This window comes from Saimiri boliviensis, chromosome 10 (genome assembly GCF_048565385.1).
Source record: "Saimiri boliviensis isolate mSaiBol1 chromosome 10, mSaiBol1.pri, whole genome shotgun sequence".
Taxonomy (NCBI): domain Eukaryota; kingdom Metazoa; phylum Chordata; class Mammalia; order Primates; family Cebidae; genus Saimiri; species Saimiri boliviensis.
The window spans coordinates 38621953-38649775 of NC_133458.1; the positions used below are offsets into that span (position 1 = coordinate 38621953).

Here is a 27823-nt window from a genome sequence, read left to right on the forward strand (position 1 = left end):
CACCACTCTCAGCTAATTTTTAATGTTTTTTGTACAGACACGGTCTCACTATGAGGCCCAGGCTTTTCTCAAACACTTGATCTGTTCTAGTGCCTTCACCTTCCAAAGCTCTGGGATTACAGGTATAAGCCACTGCACCTAGCCTACATTATCTTATACCTGTAACTTTTTAGTAAGTTTTATAATTGAGTATTTTGAATCTTCTAACTTGATTATTCATTTTCAGAATTATTCTTGTTATTCTACTTTCTTTTCCTCTCCACATAAATGTTAGAATTAGTTTGTCAATGTCTATAAACAGAAAACCATCTGGGATTTTGTTTGGGACTGCATTAAATCTATAAATCAAATTGAAGAGAAGTGACATATTAACATTATTCAGTTTCCTAATACATGATCATGTTTTATCTCACCTTTTACTTTGATCTTTGATTTCTTTCATCTGCAATTTGTAGTTTATAGTATACATATTATTTAAATATTTTATCTATACCAAATATTTTCAATTTGATGCTAATATAAATGGTATTATTTTTCATTTTTCAAATTCCAGTTATTTCTTGACAGCGTTTAGAAATAAATTGATTTCTGCCTATTGACTTTATGTCCTGTGAGCTTACCAAACTCACTTACTAGTTGTACTATTCGTACATTCTTTAATATTTTCTACTTAGGCAAAGGTGTTGACTCAAATAGAGAACATCTTTCTTGCTTTCTATCTTTCTTTTCTTTCCTTTTTGCTTTGCAATCTGCATGTTTTATGTGTTTTTCTTATGTTAATTAAATTGACTAGGACTTCTAATATTATGTTGAATAGGAGCAGTCTTGGGAAGAAAGTATCTAATCATTCACCACTATGTATGACATTAACTAAAAGGTTTTTTAATGCCTATTTTGAGGTTAAGGACACTTCCTGTTTTACATACTTCCTTCTGTTATGAATAGATGTTGAAATTTGTCAAACATTTTTCCTGCATTTGTCATTATGTATGAGATGATCATTCAATTTTTTTTTTCTTTAGACCATTAATATGGTAATGTCAGGCCTCCATCTGTAAGCCAAATTCCTGCCTTCCTCTTTTGATTACCACACCTGACCTTGCCATCTGAACTGTTATTATGATAATGTTAACGTGAATACTCCTCACTGGCCCCCATCTTAACTACTTTACACCTTACCCCACCTGCCATTGTAACTGAACTTATGGTAATGTATACTCCTTGCCCCTCCCCCCACCACTGCAACTGACCTTACTCTGTAACTTTCCACTACCCACCCCAAACCTATAAAACCAACTCCTATCCCACCGCCCTTTGCTAACACTCTTTTCAGCCTTAGCCCACCTGCACCCAGGTGAAAAAACAGCCATGTTGCTCACACAAAGCTTGTCTGGGGGTTCTCTTCATTCAAAGCTCAAGTTTTAATAGGTAAATTATCTGGTTTGATTTTAAATACAGAATCAGTCTTGTATCTATTGGATGAGCTGTCCTTGGTTGTATCTCTTTTTTATATTGCTGGATTTTATTTGATAATATTTTGTTGACTATTTCTCTGTCCACAATCTAATCTTTTTGATATATCATTTGATGTCTATCATTAATAGGTTTCTTTTTAAACCCAGCCAATAGTTCTTCAAATCTTTTTTTTTCCCTTGTCCTCTTTCTCTTTTTCCCTTCTGAAATTCTAATCATGTATATAGTAAGTCATTTGATACTGTCCAAACTTACTGGAATGCTGTTTAGAGTTTGGATTTTAGTTTCTTTGCTTGTTTATTTCCACTTTTTATGTTTGTGTTTCAATAACTTTTTATAGGCCTAACTTCAAGTTCACTGATTCTTTCCTTGTCTGTCTTGAATCTCCTAATGAACCTTTAAAAGACATGCTTCATCTCCTTACTGTTTATCATTTCTAGCATTTCTATTATATTATTTCTTATAGTTTTCCATTTCTTTACTGAAACTACCCACCTGTTAATTGACATAACACCATTATAGTACTTAACATATTAAGTACAGTTATTTTTATATCATCACATCTGAGCTCAATTCTTATAGTCATCTTCTTTCTTCTGATGTATTTTTCTCCTGTCTTTTCACATGCTTTGCAAATTTACCAGGTATCTTGTGTAGGACAATAAAGACTGAGGTAACTAGCTTTTTATCTCTGAAACTGGGCACATTTTTTTCTTCTCTCTGCCTTTAATGCTGGAGATTCAGGTAATTTAATTAGGAGATAGACTATTTGAGGCTGGTTTTTGCATCCTCATTGCACATTGTCTTTAAATTTTTCTAGAAATATCTTTTAAAAGGCAGTGTCTGATTTGTTTTGTTTTGGTTTTCAATGTATGGCTCACCCTCAGCTATTGGTCATCTCTCAAAGTGTATCATGCAAACTAATAGCTGTTTAACACTTCTTAGATGGGCGATAAGGAGTTCAAGGTAGTCTTTTTTGTTAAGATTAAACTTGTTTTATTCAGATGCAAAGTCTCTTACCTCAATATGTTTGCCCTATTGGTAATTTAAGTATTCCCCTGCCCCTTCACGAAAGGTTTTTCCTATTCTCTTCACCAACTGCAGTCTGTTTTCACCAGTGTCTTAACAGCAAAAGTGTTTTATTTTCCCTCCTCCCGTATATTAAGGTTCCTGTCCTAAAGAGTTTGAAATAAAGTGCTCTAATAAAGGGTGCTCTTAGTGCCCCTTCCAGAGTTTAGTCTTCCCCACCCAGATTTTTACCATAAAAGAGACTTTTTAAAGTTCTCCAAATCTTTGCTTTGAGTTCTGGCAGGATTCATGGAATGAAAAAAACAAAAAAAAAAAAGTGCAATAGGATGAAATGTTCCTTTATTAGTGATCCCGATAGGCAATCCTTTCTCATTAATGCACCCTTCATTAGCCCCCACTATTTTACCACTCTTTCTACTTAAACTCTACATTGCCATGCCCACCTTTGAGTCTTCACTTTAACCTTTTTTGCATACTCACAATCCAATCGGCACACACTCCTCATTCTGAGTTCATAAGAGGATCCAACAACACAAGAAAAGCTTTCCTGCTTTCAGGTAGAGGATCCACCCACAGCCTCCTCTCTCTGCTGAAAGTTTTCCCTTAACTTAATAAATTCCACTCCACTCACTCTCCAGTGTCCCTGTGCCTAATTCTTCCAGTTCATGAGAAAGAACTTGGACCTAGCTGAGCTAAGGAGCAGAAAGACTGTGTAACAGATATAAGTGACAAAATATAATATGTCTTCTATACCTGGTTTATTTTACTAAGGATATTACTAAGAATAGTATCCTACAGCTCTATCCTTGTTGCTGCAAATGACAGTCCTTCCTTCATTTTTAAGGTTGTATAGCACCCCAATGTGTGTGTATCTACTATAACATCTTTATTCATTCATCCATTCATAAATACTAACATTTCTTCCATATCTTGGCTATTGTGAATAATGCAGAAATGAACATGGTGATGTCTTCAACATTTCTATTTCCATTTTTTGGCACATATAACCAGAAGTCGAATTCCCGGATTATATGGTAATTCAGATTCTCTCTCAGTTATCTAAGCATGAGCTATAGAAGAACTTAAAGACTGATAATAGGAGGTGAAAATATGCACAGAAATGGAGGTCAGGAAGTATCAGTATTATAGTGGGCCACAAGTAAAAATGTGATCATGTGGATGTTAGAATTAAACCCAAACTGAAATAGATAAAAGATGTTTTTATAATAGACTGTGAAGCAAATGATTACAATAGAAGCAGAAATGAGGAAGAGTATATTCCTCAGTACAGGAAATGGAAGCTCTCCTACTGATGAATGCCAAAGCTTATTACATTTTCCTGGAGCTTCAACTACTTTCTAGTCTCTTATGGTCTCTAGCTTATTTCAGGACAATACTCTTGTTCTCATTCTCACATACAATATAAGCACAATTTTACTATTCAAGATAACCTGAGTCTGATTCTAGCCACCAATAACTTGGCACATTTCCTCAAGCAGACCTTAAGTGACTCATGTGTCCAATTATTTGCATGCACCACAACATGTGAGGTTTAAACACCCAGAGATTCTTGATGTATTCTTTCAATGGTTCTAGAAACTAGAAAAGAGATGATGCTATGATCTAGAGATTAGAGAAGTGGTGAGGGTACCTACACTCTTTCATACTGCTATCAAATATTAAAACATTGCTTTTGTTACACACACTACAAATTGGAGTTTACTTAAAGCACAAATTGTGACAGGCCATAACTTCTTTAACTGGTTATCACAAAACCACCATACTCTGAGACATTCTGAAACATCCCTGTGGTGAGTCAACAGAAATCTATAAATCTAGTTAAGATGCTTGAATTTGTTCTCCCTCAGAAGACAGTAACACCAGACAAGCTTCAGCCTGAGGTCATCACGCATTTGATTCACGACATTTTTCTTGTTAGGTTTTATCTGCTAGGAGTTAATAGTCTGAGAATTTCTTACATAAATGTAATGAAAAATATAAAATGTTTATAATAGGAAAGGAATAGAAATGATGAATAGAAAAAGAATTTCTACTATAAGCTTGTGATGTCAAAATGTTTATAATAAAAAATAATTTATATAATGTTTCCTGGTATTTGGCTTGAACATAAATGTTTTATCTTTAATATTACTTTAAAATACAACACAAGTGCCAGTAAAGCTAGATTATCAAGTCTATTTTACCTTAATACATATTTTATTTATTAAAACACTGTTTTGTTATTAATCACAAGTGAAAGCTCCTGAATATAGTCAAAAGTTTTGCTTGCTTTCTCAATATTCCATGTGCATAAGAAGGAATTTATATAGACTCTTTGTAGTTTCAAAGTAAAACAAAAATTTCTAATGAATATCATATTTTAATAATTTTTATTCAATATTCAGTATTGATTTTTGGTTTTTAAAGTGATGAATGGGTTTTTTTTCTTATTATTACAAACCATTAATAATACAGCCCATCTGTTTCTTAAATAAGGTTATGTAGTAAATCAACCATCTTTACCTCAAGTATTATCAAGACAAAAATACAATAATTTAATATAAACGTATAAAGGTGAATTAATAAAATTTTTAGCTGCTCTAACAAATTGTTTTCATAGTGATAGGTTGACTATATCATGATTTTTTTTCTCCAAGGACATGGTCTTTACATTAGAACTTGAAATTAAGAGAAATTCACTATGAGTGAAGAACACTTGTCATGAGAAAAGCAGGAATAGTATTGATTAAATTGTTATGTGGTAAACATTTTTATAGGCCTTCTCACAATCTGCATAGAAAATTTCCAAAATAATATTGTGACATCTTTCCTTGGGAAAAAAAAAATTGAGTCATTACATTTAGATGTTGAGGAAAATAAAGATAAATCCATACTGCTCCAACTGACACTTCCAAAAAGAAGTGTCAGTTCAGAATATTACTAAGTCTAGACTGCATTAATAAGATAAAACAGTCAAGTGAATAATAAATCCCTTCTTCTTTAAGAAAAAAAATATTCAATAAAAGGTTTCAATTCTTACATAACTTTGAGGGAGATGCATTGTCTTTCAGATTCGTAAGACCAAGGGAGTAAGGAGCCTAAATGTAGGAGCCTGGTTGTGAACTGAGACTAGAGCTGTTAGCACACTCTTCCAATTTAAAGGAAAGTCTAAGACCACACAATTCAAGCTATTTGGACTTCTAATGTTTAATCCTAAAGAGGGAGCAAGTCCTACAGTCATGATCCTAAGAAACATCAATCATATACAAGCCACTCCTATCTGGAGGACAAGCAGACCATGAGGCTATTCTGCTTTTAATGAAGGATGAGAATTGTGTTGAATGAAACAAAGGATTAGTGTGAGTCATTCTCTCTAGAGCATTCAATAAACCTTTCTCTCACTTTTTAAAAATTAATCCATTTAAGTGAGATAGGGTTGATTAAAATAAGATATTTCCCAGAACTCTTAAATCTTGCACCTAATTTCAGGGACTCCATATACCAACAACTTCTAAAACATTACTTAGTACTATCTAATATTGATAATAGCAGGAGACAACTCCCTAGGAAGATGAGGAGGGTCCCCAGTGAAATCACACCTTCAAACCAAGGACAGTTTAAAGCCCGTAGTCAAGCTACAAGTCTCAGACAAATCCATGGACTAGATTAAGAACCTCTTTTCCCATTTGGCATGCTTTCCTCTGGTTGATCCCTACCCTTCACCTATTTTGCATATACCTCCCCCTTCCTAATTGGTTTTTTAACATTATCATGCTCACCTTTGAGTGGTGCCTTTTAGTTTTTTTGTTTATTCATAACCCAATCACCATGCAGTCACCCATTCTGAGCCCATAAAAGCCCCAGTCCCAGCCACACTGAGAGAGGGGCTGCCTGCCTTTGGGTGGGGGTGATGACCTACCTTCAGATGGGGGATTACTGCTTCAAGTCCCCTTTCCACTGAGAGCTATTTCATTGCTCAAAAAAAACTCTTCTCCATCCTTGTCACCTGTTGGTTATCATTGTAAGCTCATTCCTTCTGGAGGCAGGACAAGAACTTGGAACCCACCAAACATGAGTACAAAAAAGGCTGTAACACTGTGACCCTCTGCCCTCTGCTTCATGGGGAAGCTGCCCCATGTGACAGGAAGCAGTGGTGGTGCTGGACCAACCCTGGAGCCATGGCCATAATGGGGCAGTGGGACTGAATGAGTTGTAATACAAGTGGGATCGGAAACACACAGCCCAGCTGCAGGCTGAGCATGGGATCCAGGTCAGGGCACAAGCCAAGCACAGCCTGCATAGCCAAACCTTCAGCAGCAAGCCAGGGAAGGCATGAGTAGGGCTTAGGCAGAGACATCACTGGCCACAGAGGTCTCTAGCTCATGAAGCAGCACCAAAAAAATTCCTGCATCAATATGGTAAGTATACTGATGAAAACATTGAAATAACATGCCCAAGATGACACTCAGGAAATGGGAAAAAAGATGATTGGAACTCTCAGTAGCCTAATTCTAAAGTTCTTCCTCTAAATCCCTGCTGAGTTTTAGTGCCACAGCATTAACTATAATTATGTGGAGATGATGTAGAGAGGAAAGAAATTTCTCACCTTCTCCTGCAATTCCAATAAGTTATTTGAATTCTTTGTGGATCCTACTCTTGACTTCAAAGTATTGGGGTTGTGTGTTTCACCCAGTGTTCACATGCAAACACACACAAACATGTCTGTGTGTTTCTGTGTGTGTATTTTAAAATACATGCCATTTATTGAAACTATTCAGTATGAAAACATTCTCTCAGCATTATTTTGAGTTGAGGGCAATTGAAGAGTAGATGCAAAAAATATCTGCCTGTCCTCCCTTCTCTATCAGAAAAAGTTAGAGTATTCTTAATCACTGGAGGCAACTCTAAACTCGTCAGACTAGATAAACCACCACTGGAATCTATGTGGCAAACCTCACTAAAATAACCTTCTTTCATTGGTTTCTACCATAAACTTCCCTCTCACAGCCGCTGTCCCTAAAAAACAAAAGCATTTTCCTTTCCCTTGTAATTCCTCTACAAATGTATTTTTCTTTTGTTAAGACACTTCATACTCCCCAAGTCCTAACCCTTGTCTTTGAGTTATTCATCAACTGAGTACTCCTGGTTGCAGAATGCCCACTAAAAGCTTCTTATTTGCTTGTTTGTTGTTGCATTTTTCATGTTAATTTGCGTTTGTCTGTCTAATTTTGAGTCCTAGTCAATGAAGCCAAGATGAATAGGGAAAAAACTCCTCAACACTTAGACTTCTTTTTGAAGTCTTAAACAGAAGAGAGGGCTTGTATGCATGAGCAAAAGGATTTTAAAATCTAAGAATTAAAAAAAAAAATTTCCACACTCAAATAAACATCCCTGTAAAAACCTTCAAAATACTAAATCATGGATACATTCAATCTTGTGTAAGATAAAAACAGGTGAACCCTTTATGATTAATCATTCATCACCATATTAAAAAAATGAGATGCTATAAATATGCTCACAAGGTTATGCATTTTCTAATACTACAAACTGAATGATTTTCCAGAAAAAAAGTAAGAAAAATGAAGCATTGAGCAATAAAAAAAGGAAACTATAAGAGGAGACATGGGAGTATTAATAAACAAAGATATATCAATCTTTTAGAAGTCTTGGATAATAGAATTTTATAGTAAATCTCCATCTATATCTGGTAAACAATCTTGGTTTTCAATTTAAAATCCTATGTTTATGCCAACAGAACTGACAAGTCCTACCAAGATTAAAAGAAAATTATTTGTCATTGAACACCTCTCATCTTGCTAAGGAAACAGAAATATTGAAGATAAGTTACTAAAAGTTATAATCAAAAACACCATCTATTTAATAATATTGCATTTGGATAAGAAAAAAATTACAGACGGTGAGATCCTCAAAAATAAAAATTAAGAAAAAAAATTTCTTTTGATGTGAAATTAAGAAGTCACAAAGAGGATTGGCCAGTTAAAACTACTATCTGCTATGCTGCTTTCAGAGTTTAAACAAAGGTATAGGCCAGGTGCTCTGCCTTACGACTATAATCCCCACACTTTGGAAGGCCAAGGCCGGAAGACTACTTGAGTCCAGGAGTTTGAGACCAGGCTGGGTAACATGGTGAGACTCTGTTTGTACAAAAAATTAAAAATTAACCAGATATCATGGCACATACCTGTAGTTCCAGCTACCTCGGAGGCTGAGGTGGGAGGATTGATTTAACCCAGAATGTCCAGGCTGTAGTGATCCATGATTGTACCTCTGCACTCAGCCGGGGTTAACAGAGTGAGACTCTGCCTCAAAAAATAAAGGAATAAGTAAATAAACAAAAAACATAAATCTAATATATAAATAACATCATCAGTATCTGCACACAACAAAATAATTTTACTATTTAATTATAAATTCAAAAACAGGAATTAAATATTTAAGTACCTTCTAAATGCTGAAGAATGTAAGGCTCCAAGAGTCTGGTACCTATGGGGAAAATGGAAAATGGCTGTCAGAAACAAACCCCAGGAATACTCAACAGAAACTATACTGAAAGTACTAGAAATGTACATGAACAGAGAACTATCACCAAGAAAGTTTTATAAAGTCATTAAGAAAAACAATAAAATTTAGCTAAGCTTATAGTACAATCAGCAGTAATTATTAAGGCAGCTTGCTCTTTGCTCCACTTTCTTATAGCTAGTTGCTGTTTATTTTGTACTCCTTGTCACAGATACTGTGTTCTTTTTGTTTCATAGATAAAATGGAAAACATATAAAATAGTGAACTTTCTCTTTGGGTTTTCCCTTTAGATTTTACATATTAATAAAAGCTGCTTGTCTGAAGGGTCCAGCAAGAAACTGATTCACAGAAGAATGCAATAGCCATACAATGATTTTATCCGCCTTACCTCAACCAAGCAACAACCCCAACTTTCCAGCCCCTCACCTTCCATAATCCTCTGAAAGACCCTTGAGCAGCACCACTTGAGGAGACAGATTTGAGGCTTGAGGATTCCTCCCATCTCCTTGCTTGGTGGCCTTGCAATTATTAAACTCTTTCTCTGCTGCAATCTCCACTATCTCAGTACATTGATATGTTTCCACACAGCGGGCATACAAAACTGGCAGTTTTGTAACAAACACATCATCTGAATCTCTAGCCTATGAAGAAACACTTTTTTTAGCCATTCTGCAAAGACCATAGTGTGATGCTTTAATACTAATTTAGACAATAAGCTGGCAATTTCATAAGCATTTAATATCTATTGACTTCCTATTATGAATGAGGCTCAACACACAGCTCTGATGATTCAGAGATAAGTACAGAATGAATACTGCCTTATAGGAGGAGATAGTCTAGTAGGAAAACAAACTCATGGAAAAGATAATGTTAAAATCATAATGCAAAAGATGCTATAACAATCATAATTACTGATAATGGAAATGGCATAAAATACCATCATTGTAATTGAAACATTTATTACATGTTTACAGTTTGCAAGGCACAATGTTAAAGCAATTTACAAGTATTAACTCACTGAATCTTCTGGGACAAGTACTGTTATTATAAATACCTTATTTCCTGATAAGAAATGGGAAGTTCAGGAAGTTAAGGTTACCTAGAAAGTAAAGGACAGATTATATGATCAAACCCAGTCTGAGGCCTAGACTATCAATCATGCTGTTGTTCTGCCAATGAGTAGGAAGTCTATGGAAGCCTAGGGCAATGGAAGGGGAGGAAAAAAACATGTACAATTCCTTTTCTCAATTCTCATAAGTTCCTAGCTGGGATACCTCTGTAACAAAAGACAGATTGATGGAAGGGAAAGGTATACAAATTTATTAAAGGGCATATGGACATGGAAGCCATACTACAAGGTATGAGGCTCAAAGGAGGGGTCAAATAACTGAAGAATTGCTACCCCCTCAGGTTACAGAAAGAATAAAGACTTTGGAGGTTCTGGGGGCAGGGAAAGGTAGTACCACAGGTTATGGGAGAGTAAAGGGAAGAAAGCACGTCAAGCAAAGGCTGTCTTGTTATGCAGATGAAAATATTTCAGGTAATCTCAGAGCTGCCCTCAAAAAGAATGGATGGTAGTTTTTGGTAAAGGTTTCTCTGTCAGATCTTTAAAAGCATGAAACTTCAAGTCTCTTTTTCCTGTGAGTTAACCTTTCCTAGATCCAAGGGTGCCTCAGAGAAATCCTGTTTTCATCTGTTGTTTACTTCGTTTCACTAATGTAGATATCCTCTACAGAGGCAAATTTCCCACAAACCAGGTGGCTTTTCAGGACTGTTTTTGTGTTTTGCAGCCCCTCTGAATAACCATATTAAAACACGCCAAAGAAGTATATTTTCAGGTTAAATATTCGGGTTTTCTTCACAAGGGTACTTAGAATTAACTGGGGTATGGGAAAGGTTTTCTGGGAAGATGATATTCTGGGAAGTAGGGACCAGGAGCAAGAGTGTGGAGGTATGAAGTAGTCTCAGAGGTATCTGTCTCATTACTACAGCATGAGCTGAGTGAGATTGGGGACCTAGATGGATCAGGGAATGGTGGATGCTTTACCTATTTCTTGTAGGCTACAGAGAGTGTATAACAAATTTCTAATAGGGGAGTAAATAGTATATTTGCATTAAGAGAGATCTGCTCAGTAGCTATGTGTTAGCAGCATGGGAAACAGTTTAAAGTAGTCAAGATTGGAAGTGTCAGAGGTGTTTGAACCAGAGCAACTCCATCTTCAATAGAGGCTGGGTAAAATAAGGTTAAAACTTACTGGGATGCATTCCAAGATGGTTAAGACATTCTAAGTCACAGGATGATGGCACACAATACAGGTCATAATGACCTTGCTGACAAAACAGCTTGTAGTAAAGAAGCTGGCTAAAACCCACCAGAACCAAGATGGCAACAAGAGTGACCTCTGGTCATCCTCACTACTATATTCCCACCAGCACCATGACAGTTTACAAATGCCATGGCAACGTCAGGATGTTATCCTACATGGTCTAAAAAGCAGAGGCATGAATAATCCACCCCTTATTTATCATAAAATCAAGAAATGACCATAAAATGGGCAACCAGAAGCTCTGTCTATGGAGTAGCCATTCTTTTATTCCTTTATGTTTCTAACAAGCTTGCTTTCACTGTACTCTATGGACTCACCCTGAATTCTTTATTACGCAAGATCCAAGAACCCTCTTTTAGGGTCTGCATCCAGACTCGTTTCTAGTCAAAGAAGGGTAAGATGAAAGCTGACTAGGACCAACAGCAGAAGACAGTGTTATTAACTTTGAGTTTTATACCCTAACACATCATAAGTGCTAAGGATATGTTAAACTTTCACACTTCTCCTTCAAATAGCCCAGCCCTTAATAATATGCCATTCGCCTAAATATTATGCCTTTCTTTCCCCTCCTCCCAATCAATATAACATAAATCTAGCATAGTGATTAGATAATTCTTTCAAATAAGCAAAAGATATTAGATATGTCTTTTATCATATTTCCAGACCAAAGAGAAAAGAAGAAAGTTCAGATGCCCAACACATCAGTCCATTTTCTCAATGCTGGTGCTTGCCTCCTCAGCAAGAAACAAAGCTCTTAAACTCATGGGCACCAGGATTCTGGGGAAATGACTAACATGAAAGGGAGTTGGAAACTTAACGTGCAAGATAAATATTAATACAAATGATTATATAAAATTCTGCATGTTAATTATTTATATTTACCATCTGTTTGATTATTCAAGTTGTTGCTTACAAGATTAGAAGATAAATGAAAAAACTAATTCTTTAATCAGTATATGAACACCATAACAGAGGCCTTAGAGTTAAAAATACAAAAATACTGCAGTCAGAGATTATCCCTTTATTCTTGAAATTCTAAAACTTCTTAGGTGTTAATAGCATCTCAAGACTCTATTAAAGGTCAAATAAAACTGATGAAGAAAAGCTCTCCTTTATACATATGTTTGTTTCCTTTTATTTATGACAGCAAGATTTGTATTAGCAACATAAGAATGCATTCTCAATAGTGGATTCTTTTCACATACTTTTGTTTTTTTAAAACATCAGTCTTAAGTAACTAAATATAAATTGTTAACATTTTTATATGACACAATAAAAACCACCTAAGCTATTAACTTTTAGAAATATAGTTTGACCTAAGTACAGACTGGTTTATCATTACTTTAAAAGAATGTTTTGGCCAAAAAGGTAATTACCACATTTGTGTTATTTTAGATAGTCCTATGTCCTGAATGTTAGTGTTTCTCCAAATTTCATATGTTGCAACCTAAAACCCAATGTAAGTGTATTAAGAGGTGGGGCATTTGGGATGTGATTAAGTTATAAGGGTTCCATTCTCATAAATTTTTGGTACCCTAAAAAACCAAGCTCAAGGATTCTCCCTTGCCCCTTCCACCATGTGAAGTCACAATTAGAAGGTGCTTTCTTATGAGGGAGACAGCAAGCCCTCACCAGATACAAAATCTGTTGGAATCTTGTTCTTGGACTTCCCTGCCTCTAGAACCATGAGCAAAAATTTTCTGTTACTTATAAACTACCTAGTTTAAGGTATTTTTTATATAGTAGCTCAAGTGGATGAAGATACAGAGATTTTCTAATGTGTATATATATCTTTATAGTTTGTCTTAAATTATTATTTCTGTTTTTTATATATAACTCCTTCCACTAAGATTTTTTAATATTTTTTGTCACTGGATGATAACATGCCAAATAAAAGGTCTATTAGTTTAATGTTTTCACATGATTAACAAAATAGGTTATGTTTAATGCTTGACACCAGTGTATTCACATATTGAAAATTCCCTAGATATACTGGGTTTCTGTGACAAAATATCCAGTTGATGGGCTATAATTTTTATTCTTTGGTTAAGATATTATTCTATCCCATATATACAACATGTTCACTAGCTCCAAATCAAGGACAAGATAACCTAAGTAAATAATTATTGATAAAAATACTGAAGCTGATTTCAGTGAAGCACTAGGTAAAATAGTCCTTTCTTTTTTATATGTGTTTATTATTCATTGCCACCAGAAGCAGCAGTAGAAAAACAGTAGGAATCACCTCCTTTCTGGGCAGGGCATCTCTGAAAGAAAGGCAGCATCCCAGTCAGGGGTTTGTAGATAAAACTCCCATCTCTCTGGGACAGAGCACATGGGGGAAGGGGCAGATGTGGGTGCAGCATCAGCAAATTTAAATGTTTCTGCCTGCTGGCTCTGAAGAGAGCAGCAAATCTCCCAGCCCAGCACTCCAGCTCTGCTAAGGGATAAACTGCCTCTTCAAGTGGGTTCCTAACACCTGTGCCTCCTCATAGGGGGACACCTCCCAGCAGGGGTCAACAAACAGCTCATACAGGAGAGCTTCAGCTGGCATCTGGTGGGTACCCTCATGAGACAAAGCTTCTAGAGGAGGAAGCAGCCAGCAATCTTTGCTGTTCTCCAGCTTCTGCTGGTGATACACAGGCAAACAGGGTCTGGAGTGAACCTCCAGCAAACTTCAGCAGATCTGCAGAAGAGGGGCCTGACTGTTAGAAGGAAAAACCAACTAACAGAAAGCAATAACATCAACATCAACAAAAAGGATGACCACACAAAAATCCCATCCGAAGGTCACCAACATCGAGGACAAAAGGTAGACAAATCCATGAAGATGAGGAAAAACCAGCATAAAAAGGCTGAAAATTCCAAAACCCAGAATGTCTCTTCTCCTCCAAAGGATAACATTTCCTCACCAGCAAGGGAACAAAACTGAACATAAAATGAATTTGGAGAATTAACAGAAGTAGATTTCAGAACGTGGGTAACAACAAACTCCTCTGAGCTAAAGGAATATGTTCTAACCCAATGCAGGGAAACTAAGAACCTTGATAAAAGGTTACATGAACTGCTAACTAGAATGAGCAGTATAGAGAAGAACATAAATGACCTTATGGAGCTTAAAAACACAACACGAGGACTTCATGAAGCATACACAAGTATAAATAGCCAAATTGATCAAGCAGAAGAAAGGATTAAGAAACTCACTCAAAACTGCACAACTACATGGAAACTGAACAACTGGCTAAATAACAAAATTAAGGCAGAAATAAGTTCTTTGAAACCAATGAGAACAAAGACACAACGTACCAGAATCTCTGGGACACAGCTTCAGCCATGTTAAGAGGGAAATTTATACACTAAATGCCCACATGAGAAAGCAACAAAGTTCTAAAATCGACACACTAACATCACAATTAAAAGAACTAGAGAAGCAAGAGCAAACAAATTCAAAAGCTAGCAGAAGACAAGAAATAACTAAGATCAGAGCAGAACTGAAGGAAATAGAGACACAAAAAATCCTTCAAAAAATCAGTGAAATCGTAAATGGGAGTTGAACAATGAGAACATATGGACACAGGGAGGGAAACATCACACAATGGGGCTATCAGGGGTGGGGGAGCAGGGAAGGGAAAACATTAGGAGAAATACCTAATGTAGATGACAGGTTGATGGGTGCGGCAAACCATCATGGCATATGTATACCTATGTACAAACCTGCACATTTCCAGAACTTAAAGTATAGTAAAGATTAAAAAAAAACTAAAAAAGAAAAACAGTAGGAATCAATGACCTGAAGTGTCAGGAAATATCTACAACTGCTGAATACTCACCATGTGCCTCAGCCTGTTAAAACCACAAGACAACATGGAAATTTAAAGTGGGGAAAACCAGATTTCAGAACCTAGAAACCACCAAGTATAGTGCTGAAACTCAGAAAACAATGCCCCAAAATGAAGGCCTCAGAAGTGAAAGCTTTCTCTTACCTTCCCCTGTCCTCCTCTCAGTCCCATGCTTCCCCAAGGATAGCCATAGAAACTAGAATCCTCTTCCTAGGGTGGGTCACAGAACACGGACACCTTTTCCACAAAGCCAGCTATAAAAGCTAAAAATAATAGTCTAACTTTCTTTCCACCTTTATGCATAGAAACTGACCATAAAAAATTATCTGATCTGTCTTGTTTTACTATAGTTATATACACTATAGTTATATAGAACCCCATTCCAGAAAAGGTCCTGCCTCACACCCAGAAGGAAGAAACGTATGCTCAGGGAGGCCAAGAAGAATCTTGCTGAGTTTCCGCAAACAGTCTATTAGCATTTTGTCCAATCATATTTCTACACAGCTGTCTATATTTTGTTAAACCGAAATATAAAAATGGACAATTTCCCCTGTATCTTTGGGTCTTCATTCTACAGACTCTTGTGTCATGTAAAACTATGATCAAGTAAATGTTATGACTTTTCTCTTCTTAATCTGCCTCCTGTCACTGATTTCAGCAAATCTTCAAAAGGCAAAAGGGATGCTTTTTCTTGGCCCTGACAATGACTTCAGAGTAAATTTGATTCACAAACAAAACAAGCCAATCTCCAGCAAATGCAACAACTGAAAGTCAGGAGAAATAACTGGGTTATTACCAGAAAGATGAGCAGAAAGGAAATCAGGGAAAGTGACCAAATATCTTGAAAACTCACCAAGAACAGGAGTGCATGGAGCAACTCTACTAGCAATTTCAAGAAGATGCGAAGGTGAAGAAAATGTCAGAAGCACTAACAAGATTAATGCTTATTTAGAGATGAGTTCTTAATCCAACCACCAGCACCAGGGGCAGAACATTCGGAGAGCTTGGCATTTTGATTTCCTGCCCCCACCTTTTCAGGTGGTGAGCTGAGATCATGCCATTGCACTCCAGCCTGGGTAAGAAGAGCGAAACTCCGTCTCAAAAAAAAAAAAAAAAAAAAAGACACCAACTCAATAGATAACTTATTGTCGTCTTAGTGGAGTAATATAAAAATCATAGTAAAACCAACTAATGTAGCAAAAAATACTCATTACAAAGGCTGAAAATATTCTGAAAATTCATTCAAATTTGCATAAGCATTATTATTTTTTCTGCAGACCTCATGAAAAACTTTATTTAATTATCTATGTAAAAACCTTATAAGCAATGGTAAAAGAAAATTCAAGTTGATTGTTCCCCTATTAAATGTTCAAGGTGCTTTACATATGTTATCCTATTTAAGTGTTCTTATATTACAATAATGAAGAGACTTTCTCTCACTACACTGAATCTAGGAGACAATATTTTGCAACTGTTTATGGTGCAAGACAGACGGGAAGTTATAATTACTGTAGACACTTTTATTTGGCAATAGAAAACTCATACTCGTTTTCTGTTTCAGTTGCAAGTTATTCTTTTGCTTTGTTTAACTGTTACTCCCTGTGGTTTTGGCAAGATGATGCGAAACTAAATAATATCATTAATATCATTTCATGACAAGTTATTTTAATCTAAACTAATTTATTATGTTCATGTCCCTATTTTACCTTTAGCTGATAAGAAATGATAGCTTCTAAACACTTCAGAAACAAGAGTAAGGAGTTCATTAATAATATACAGTTTTCCAGGATATGGACAACAGAATATATATAAATATAAAGAAAAATTAACCAATCTGTTAACTGACATGCATCACACAACCTATCTGTGAAATAAGAAGACTTTCTTTCTTCACTACTAGGTTTGATGGGTTGGTTATGATCATACTATGTAATACTTTGCTGCGATGAAAATAGCTCCATGTGTTTTCTCCATTCTTGACAGAATGCACTTACTAGAGATAAAAAGAGTGAATCAGAAGCCAGTGTTCATTCACCTTATTTTTCAACTGTGTCATTCATATGATATATGGATGAGAGTATTTCATTATCCAGTATTCTTGTTTATTTAATTGTAAAATGTGAACAATGGCACCTCACAATCACAATGGGCAAAAAACTCTTATATTTTTTTTTTTACCAGACATTGATTTTTTACTGCAGACAGATTCTGCATAAATTGTTTCTCAAGTAACAAGTCAGGACGATTAAAGAGAGTTGCTCATAAGCCATAAACTTCAAAACATTCAAAACTAATTCTTTGTAAGTCTCATGTGGGCCTAGCCATAGCTTATCTCTACTTCCCAAATGTCTTGTGTTAAAACATTACAGCTCCATTTTATTCTGAGTCTTTAATGTAAATGTTCTTCTTTCACCCATGCAGATCATAAAGTACAGGGAGACACCTCAGAACACTCCCTTAGGGTTAATGCTGGGGAGAACACTTACCAGTTCTTAGGTTGTCAAAAAGGCATTGTTGTCAGCAAAATGTACAGTAGAGTCTAAAGATAAGTTCAAGGTTCAGTTACTACAGTGCCTTTAAGGGATTTTAGGAAAATGTCAGTACTAATATGAGGTGGTGCTTTCTCTTATCTACTTTTGTCAGCAAAATGACTTGATGGACCCCTTTGAGCTTGAAACGTAACTGTTTATTTATACCTCTACTACTTCCTAGAGTGTGGTTTGGAAAGAGAGGATAAAACAAAGAAAAGCTTAAAATGTTCTATATATCTAAGAAAGAAAAATGTGACATTATGAGAATAGTGCAAGAGAAAGGGCATAGTGGAAAAACAAAACAAGGCCCAACAATATGATGGAAGAATGCAGGCATCTAAAGGGGCATGGCAAATGAGAAAGCCATGTGTTAACTGATTGCAGGAAGTTTCTAAGAACAGTGACAATATTTTAGTTGAACAGTGATTAATATTTTAGTTTTTTTATAGGCTTGATATGGTCACCAAAACTTCAATGAAAGATTGCCAGATGTAACAATCATGTAGTGGAAATACAGAAAAGTGAAAAAAGAGACATGTAGTCCAGCATGAGATGAAGCCAAGCAAAAATAAAAGGGGGTGGGGGGCAGCAGTAGCAAATTCTCAGAGTAATAGCTAAGACAAGAACTAACATTGACTAAAATAGATGGAAGGTGGTATCATTAGGCTTTGTGCTGCTATAAAGAAAATGTGAAAGTGACTTTGGAATAGGTAACAAGCGGAGGTTTGAACTTCCTAGAGACTTGGAAGGCTCAGAAGACAGGAAGATATGGGAAAGTTTGCAACTTCCTAGAGACTTGTCAAATGGCTCTGACCAAAATGGTAATAGGACAATAAAGTTCAGGCTGAGGTGATCTCAATGGAGATAAAGAACTTGTTGGGAACTGGAATAAAGGTGATTCTTGCTGTGATTTAGCAAAGAGACTGATGGCATTTTGTCCCTGCACTAGAGATCTGTGGAGCTTTGAACTTGAGGGAGATGATTTAGGGTACATGGCAAAATAAATTTCTAAGCAACAAAGCACTCAATATGTGACTTGGGTGCCCTTAAAAGCATTTGGTTTTATGTATTAACAAAAAGATTATTTCAAATTGGAACTTAGGTTTAAAGGGGAAGCAGTGCATAAAAGTTTAGAAAATTTGCAGCCAGACAATGCAATAGAAAAGAAAAACTCATTTTCTGAGAAGAAATTCAATCCAGCTGCCAAAATTTGCATATGTAATGAGGAGCTAAATGTTAATCTCCAAGACAATGGGAAAAATGTCTCAAGGGCATATTAGAGACCTTCAAGACAGGCCCTCCCACCACTGGCCAGAGGCTGGGGAAGAAAAAAGTTTCATGGGCTGTGCCCATGGCCTTGCTGTTTTGTGCAGTCTCCAGACTTAGTGTCATGCATCCCAGCTATGGCAAAAAGGGGACAACATATAGGTCAGGTTTCAGAGGGTACAAGTCCTAAGCCTTGTCAGCTTCCACATGGTGTTAGGCATGTAGGTGTACAGAAGTCAAGAACTGAAATTTGGGAACCTCCACCTAGATTTTAGAGGATGTAAGGAAATGCCAGAATGTCAAGGCAGAAGTTTTCTGCAGGGGGAAGAGCCATCATGAAGAACCTCTGCTAGGGCAGTACAGAGGGAAATGTGAGGTTAGAGCCCTCACACTGAATCCACACTGGGGCCCTGCCTGGTGGAGCTGTGAGAAGAGGGCCACCATCCTCCAGACCCCAGAATGGTAGATCCACCAACAGCTTGCACATTGTGCCTGGAAAAGATGCAGAAACTCAATGCCTGCTCATGAAAGCAGCCAGGAAAGGGGTTGTACCCTGGAAAGTCATAGAAGTGGAGCTGCTCAAGGCCATGGGAGCCCACCTTTTGTATCAGCATGACCTGGATGTGAGACATGAGTCAAAGGGGGTCATTTCAAAGCTTTAAGATATGATTGCTCTGCTGGATTTCAGAATTGCATGGGGCCTGTAACCACTTTGTTTTGGTCAATTTAACATATTTGAAATGGCTGTATTTACCCAATGCCTGTACTTTCATTGTATCTAGGAAGTAACTAAATTGCTTTTGACTTTACAGGATCATAGGCAGAAGGGAATTGCCTTGTCTCAGATTAAACTTTGGACTTAACTTTTGGGTTAATGCTGGAATGACTTAAGACTTTGGGGAACTATTGGGAAGGCATGATCGGTTTTAAAATGTAGAAGGAACATGAGATTTTTGAAGGAGCCAGAGCAGAATGATATGGTTAGGCTTTGTGTCCATACCTAAATCTCATCTTGAATTGGAATCCCCATAATCCCCATGTGTCAAAGGAGAGACTAGGTGGTAGTAATTGAATCATGGGGTTGGTATCCCCCATGCTGTTCTCATGATAGTGAGTGAGTTCTCACAAGATCTGATGGTTATATAAGGGGCTCTTCTCCTTTCACTTGGTACTTCTCCTTCCTGCCACCTTGTGAAGAAGGTGCCTTGCTTCACCTTCACCTTCCATCACCTTCACCTTCCATCATGATTGTAAGTTTCCTGAGGCCTCCCACCCATGCTGAACTGTGAGTCAATTAAACCTCTTTCCTTTATAAATTATCCAGTCTTGGGTATGTCTTTACTAGGAGTGTGGGAATGGACTAATAAAGAAGGTAACCTCTTCTCCCTCTTACCCAGAAACTAGCAAAATATTGGGAGGGCACCGGTGGGCTCCTCCAAGTAGGTAGATGGATGCCACTATACTCTTTTTGGATTTTAAAATAAAGTCAGCCTGGGAAAACTAGAGGACAGGGAGGTAGCAGGGTAACTCAGTGTGATACCATTCAGCCATTAGTTTATAATTTATTTATCCAGCAGCCATGATTATTTTGAATATCCACATTAATGCAAGAAAACACTTTGGTTAAAAAAAAACAACTATTTTAGCAATACATATTGGTAAGAACAAATTAGATTCATGAGCCATTTAATTGAAGAAAATAACTTTAGGTAACATATTTTCACTGCATTCCCTTTTTTGTCACATTTATTCCTCCAATAAAATGGGAGTTATTATGTAGGTGATGGTTATACTAATGAATTCCATGTATCATTATGATAAAATCATTTGTTCTAATTTAATACATTTGGAATATGTGGTAATTAAAATAAGAAATGAGGTAAGTTTATATTTATCATATCAATATTAAAGAGTCACAAAGAAATTGGTAATAAAAATATAGATATAGCAAATTTGTTTATTTTGTTTGTTTGTTTTGAGACTGGGTCTCCCTCTGTCACTGATGATGGAATGCAGTGGCAAAATCATAGCTCACTGCAACCTCAACCTCTCTGGCTCAATTGCCTCCTGAGTAGCTGGAACTATAAGCACACAACATTGTGCAGCCAACTTTTTTTTTCTTTTTTTTTTTTTCAGAGAGGGGGTTTCAACATGTTGCTCAGGTTAGTCTCAAACTCCTGGGGTCAAGTGACCCATCCAGCTTGGTCCCCCAAAGTGCTGGAATTACAGGTCAAATTTTGATTCTTAAAAAATAATTCCAAGCATTGAAGCTATATTTGCATATGCAAACAACTCATTAATGTGTGTGGAGTGTAGCTAATTGTCTGGGCTGGTGGTTTACTGTATTAATTATACCAGGTTGAATAGTGTTCCCCAAAATTCAGATCCATTCAGAACCTCAGAATTTGACCTTGTTTGTAAATAGCCTCTTCACAGATGTAATTAGTTAAGATGAGATCATACTGGACTAGAGTGGGCCTTAAGCCAATGAGTCGTGTCCTTACAGAAGAGAGAAATTGAAACACAGGGAGACACATGGAGAGAATGTTATGTGAAAATAGAAGCAGAGATTAGAGTGATAGATCTCGAAGACAGAACATCAAAGATTGCTGGCAAACACCAGAAGGTGAGAGTCATGAAACAGATTCTCTCTCAAGGTCTTCAGAAGGATCCAACCTGCCAGTTCTTGATTTCAGACTTCTAGACTCCAGAACCATGAGAGAATAAATTTCTGCTGTTTTAAGCCACACAGTTTGTGGTAGTTTGTTACAGAAGTCCTAGGAGGCTAACCAATCATGAATTATTTCAACCTGATAAAAAGGACATTTAATAAGAACATATTTTATTAGGCTTATTTGTGTAACTATAAATTTGGAATGAACTAACTTACCTTTCTTTGAATAGATTTTACAATGCAGTGTTTTCATTCATTCAGATCAATATTCTATCAATTATCCATGTTAGTAAGTAATGGTTCTACTAATATTTTCAGTTTTGAGACATCGTTTTTTCCCTAATGAAATGGCACCCTGTTGTTTTAACTCTTGCCTACCATTTTCAGATAATGGAGATCTAGAAACCAAAGCAAGAGACTGTCACCTACTTATCTTTCTAGGACTATTTTATTTATGGTTTAATTATTATGGAAGTCACCCTTTAAATCCCTGCTTCAGTAATCAAATGAGTTTCTCAGGATAACAGATTTTGTACATGGTATTCAGGTCGTCTACTGATTACATCTTATTTGATGGCATTGGAATGGAGGAGTCATTCCCTGATGGTGTTCATTCATTTGCTTTCCCTGTGAAGTTGACTGAATTTAAAAATTGCTGGTCAGCAATTTTTTAGTCAATTCTTTAAGAAGGCAAAGAACACTTTTTTTGCTGTTGCTAATCTTTTCCCAGAGGCCATCAGTGTAAAGGGGCAGTCATATAATTCCTAAAGTCTAAAGTAAAAATTATTTTTAGTATTAGCGTTGTCTAGCCAGTATTTTCTACCTTCCTTACATTGCAGCACACATAGAAAAGAATTGCATTCATACAGCACAGCAAAGTAACTGAAAAAGGGTATAACTAACCCGTGCACAGCACAGTGTTGTACAGTGAATCACCAGATAGGCAGGAATCTCTGACTAGGTTTCTATTAAAATGCTGGGAAACACAGTGCTTTCTGTGTATGCTTTTTACTGTGGGCTTATTTAAATATCTCAAATGAGATAACTAAACTAAAAGACAATTCTCTTCCTCCTTATTCAGAAGCATTTGCTTATTTAATAGCATTATCTGTATCCCTATGACATACATCAAACATAAATAACTTGATATAATTTACCTACCTTTTTTTCTCTTTTAACTCAGTGAAATATAAGACCTTTTTTACCCTACATCTGATGAAGGGTGAAGAGACAAATCCACGGCAGGACTATAAATCTTGCATAATAGTCATGAAGACTCTAAATCAATCTTGCATTAAAATAATAAATCTTAACAAAGGTGCAGCCATTATAATAATCCAAAACATGTGTAGAATGTTCATTCCAAGCACTTATGCTAATAGCTATGTGATATAATTTATCCTGCTCTTCTTATAAGCAAAGAATCATCCTTATATTCCTTTAGAAAATACTACAAATTAACCTTCCCTCAATCACACCAAGTTTGCATCCCCACAGAAGACAGATAAATCACTAATTCATCTTATTTATTTATTTATTTATTCTAACTATATTGACTGGTTCTTATTTTGTCTTCATGACACCATATTCAAGGGCTAGCAATGGGGGAGAAGGAAGAGGAGGACTTGAGATATGAAGCGAGAGAGAGAAGAGATAGATTCAAGAATAAAATTAAAATTAAACACAAAATTCCTAATATTCTAAATTATAAGACCAGTTATATATTCATATTCTTAAGAAAAATATGTTCATAACAATATAGTCTCCTAAAGATAAATTCTGTGTATATATATACACATAAATTTATATATAAATTTATTAAATTTATATATAAATTTAAATGATTATATTTATGAAGAATACATTCATATATAGAAAATATTCTGAAGAATATATTGTTAAGAATTTTTTATAATAAAAAACATGCCTTATGCCTGTCAGTCTTTCCTTCCCTCTGGCCCTGGTCTTCAGCTGCAGTAGAAATAAAAAGAACGTTATTTAGTAAACTGGGGGAGAAGCAAACTGATCATTACTTGAAAAGTTATCATGAAGACAAAATGAAAACCAGTTAACTAAAATTAATAGAGTTAAAAGAAATAAGGTCATTTGGCAATTTGGTCACTTGATGAATTGACTTTTGGCTAATTGACCTAGAGCTCATTTCTACATAAGCCTTGCTTTTCTAAAGTGACATTAGCCAAACTTTTAATAGAAATTGGCAGGAGCCAGGTTATGCTTTGTTTATGCAGATAATGGTCCTCTCATCTGGTCACCATTATAACATGTTTTGATATAATCCTCATTTGGGATCAGTTTATTCTTTATATCTTTATTATCTTATGACCTAGATTTTTTTTTCTGTTCATTGGGAACAGATTTACGGAGAGACTCACAATAAATAACCTTCTATCCAAATGATAGATGCAAGAAGCAGATAAGGATTAGGGTCCCTAGAGAATCTTCAATTACCAGCACAACTGGGAGAATGGGATGAAGCTACCGCAAGTTCCTGCCTTGTGCAGTGGGGAGGAGCCTGTTCTCCTCAGCTAATGTGTGGGGGTGTGGAATTCAATCAATGAGATGAATGCCTGCCGGCAGGATCCCCTCTTACTTTGCTGACAGTTTTCTATTCCTTTTTTCCTTTCACCCGATAAATTCTGCTCTATTCACTCTTCAAGGTGTCTGTATGCCTAATCTTCCCTGGTTGTGTGACAAGAACCCAGGTTTAGCTGAGCTGAGGAGCAAAGTTCTGCATTTCAAATAGCCTACTATCTCCAAAGTCCCCAGAGAAATTATATTACACTTAATCTATTTTCTTTCAGGGTGACAGGATCCAACCATTTGGCATGTAGATCTTTACTAGCAGAACTAACATTTGTTTGCTTTTGGCATTTGAAAGTTCCTTATAATCAGTTTTCTATTGTGTCTGTTGAAATTTTGCTTCTTAATGACCCATTTATTTTCTCATTTTTTTTAAAGTAGAAATGGGGCTCTCACTATGTTGCCCAGGCTGGTCTCAAACTCCTGGGCTCAAGTGATCCTGCAGTCTTGGGCTCCCAAAGTGCTCAGATTACAGGCATGAGTGACCACACCCATCCTTGATGTCTCATTTGGTTATTGTTGTTGTTTTTGAGAAACAAAAAAAGAATAATAAGAAAAAGAATAAAGAAGAGGAAGAAAGAGAAAGAGGAAGTGGGAGAGAGAATGGGGGTATTGCTTTATTGCCCAGGCTAGAATGCAGTCTAAATATGGGTATGCCTATAATTGTCCTTAATAATGGAGACATAAAAGAAAATGAGGGAAGAGAATAACAAACAAGGAGCCAACCAACATTTTGTTTAAACTTCTAAGTTGATATGATGTGGTACTGATAAGAGTGTATATTTTGTGTATTTAAAGTGGAGAGTTCTATAAATGTTAATTACGTTTACTTGTTCCAGATCTGAGTTCAAGTCCTGGATATCGTTGTTAATTTTCTGTCTCATTGATCTGTCTAATATTAATGTTGAAGTCTCCCACTATTATTGCATGGGAGTCTAAGTCTCTTTATTGGTCTTGTATATCTGGGTATTCCTGTACTGAGTGCTATATATTTAGGATCTTTAGCTCTTCTTGTTGTTGCATTGATCCTTTTATCATTATATAATGTCCTTCTTTGCTTCTTTTGATCTTTGTTGCTTTAACGACTATTTTATCAGAGGCAAAAATTGTAACTTCTGCTTTTTATTTATTTATTATAGCTCTCTGTTTGGTTGGTAAATCTTTCTCCATCCCTTGTTTTGAGTCTTTGTGTATCCTTGAATGTGACATGGGTCTGGATGCAGCATACTGATGGGTTTTAGTTTTTTATCCAAATTGCCTGTCTGTCTTCGGATTGGGGGATTTAGTCAAATTAAATTTAGAACTAATAATGATATACGTGAGTTTAATACTGCCATTTAATATTAGCTGGCTATTTTGCCCATTAGTTGATGTAAATTCTTCATTATATTGATGCTCTTTACTTTTTGGTATTTTTTAGAAAGGCTGATACTGTTTGTTCCTTTCTATGTGTAGTGGTTCTTTCAGAAGCTCTTGTAAAGCAGGCCTGGTGGTGATGAAATCTCTGAGTGCTTGCTTGTTCACAAAAAACTTTATTTTTCCTTCACTTATGAAGCTTAGTTTGGCTGGATGTGAAATTCTTGGTTGCAAGTTCTTTTCTTTAAGGATGCTGAATATTGGTCCCCACTCTCTTCTGGCTTGTAGGGTTTCTGCTGAGAGATCAGCTGTAAGTCTGATGGGCTTCCCTTTGTGGGAAACCTGACCTTTCTCTCTGGCTGCCCTTAGTATTTTCTCCTTCATTTCAACCCTGGTGAATCTGACGATTATGTGCCTTGGAGTTGCTCTTCTTGAGGAATATCTTTGTGGTGTTCTCTGTATTACCTGGAGTTGAATATTATCCTGCCTTACTAGGTTGGGAAAATTTTCCTGAATAATATCCTGAAGCATAATTTCCAGCTTGGATTCATTCTCTTTGTCACATTCAGGTACACCTACCAAGTGTAGATTAGGTCTTTTCACATAGTCCCATATTTCTTGGAGATTTTGCTCGTTCCTTTTTATCCTTTTTTCTCTAATCTTGTCTTCTTGTTTTATTTCATTGAGTTAGTCTTCAACCTCCGATATCCTTTCTTCTGCTTGATCAATTCGGCTGTTAAAACTTGTGCATACTTCACGTAGTTCTCGTACTGTGTTTTTCAGCTCCATCAATTTACTTATTTTCCTCTCTAAATTGTGTATTCTTGTTAACATTTCGTCAAACCTTTTTTCAAAGTTCTTAGTTTCTTTGGATTGGGTTAGAACAAGTTCTTTTAATTCACAGAAGTTTCTTATTATCCACCTTTTGAAGCCTGCTTCTGTAATTGGAACACACTCGTTCTCCATCAAGCCTTGTTTCGTTGCTGATGAGGAACTGTGATCCCCTGCTGAGGGAGAAGCATTCTGATCTTGGGTATTCTCAGCCTGTTTTGGCTGTTTTCTTCCCTTTGTTGTAGATTTATCCATCTGTGGTCTTTATAATTACCGTCTTTGTAATTGGGTTTCTGAGTGGACGTACAGCTTATTGATTCTCAGCACCGAAATCTGAGCAATCCACTGCACCGACTAAATCAGCGGTGTTAAGATTGATGATGCTTTTCTGACTCTGCGCCAAAAACCGACACTCTGAGGTGCCAGCAAAACCGCCTCGCCAGTCACAAGAGTCGCGCTGGCAACCCATGGGGCTCCTCCGCTGGGAATCTCCTAGTGCGTGAGCAATAAGAATTCATGTGAAGGTGTGGCATCCTCTCGTTCTTTGTGCTTTTGCTGGGAGCTACAATCCCGAGCTGCTAGTGATCAGCCATCTTGGATCTCTCCCTCATTTGGTTTTTAAGCAAAAATCCTGATGATTCTTTATTATAACATTCTATTATAGTTTTTAGAGTGGACATATTCACCTTCATTCTCTCACCTCTGAAAATCTGATAAATATAATTGCCCTGATAAGAATCCTTGTGGTGTGGAAGAATCCTTCCCCAAAGCAGACCCTATATGCTTAAGTTACATCAATCCTAACATGTTTTCTGAATTCTTTAATTTTATAATCATCAGTTGTTTTTCTCTAACATTCCAGAACTCACATTTCAAAAGCAAATTTTAAATTTAAAATTAAGTACTCACTATCTTTTCTTTTGTTTTTCAGACAGAATCTAATTCTCTAACCCAGGTTGGAGTGCAGTGGGCTGATCACAGCTCACTGCAGCATCAACCTCCCAAGCTAAAGTGATCTCCCACTTTAGCCTCCTGAGTAGCTTAAAATATAGACACATAATACCATACCCAGCTAATTTTTTTTTTTTAGAGATGGGGTTCCATTATATTGGTGGGGGTAGTCTCAAATTCCTAGCCTTAAAGAATCCTTCTGTCTAGGCCTCCCAAAAGTGCTGAGATTGGAAGTGTGAGCCACTGTGACCAATCTATACACTATATTTTGAAAATACATGCATTAAAATGTTTCATATCACATCTCAAGTTTCAAAACAAGATGATAAATAATAAAACATAATTTTCACAGTAGCAGAAAAAAGTAGAAATATCTATTTTAAAAATGAATACTGCATTTGCACC

General features: G+C 36.3%; 1 protein-coding gene across 1 annotated transcript in view; it reads right to left on the reverse strand.

Moving 5' to 3' along the window:
• ANKRD7 (ankyrin repeat domain 7) overlaps nt 1–27823 on the reverse strand; it is a 1180453-nt gene that overhangs the window by 1069072 nt on the left and 83558 nt on the right. The window contains exons 10-11 of the mRNA XM_010343808.3: nt 8965–9006; nt 8705–8822 (exon numbers count right to left, since the gene is read on the reverse strand). The gene's annotated coding sequence lies outside the window, so the exon portion shown is untranslated. The remainder of the gene's footprint in view (nt 1–8704; nt 8823–8964; nt 9007–27823) is intronic.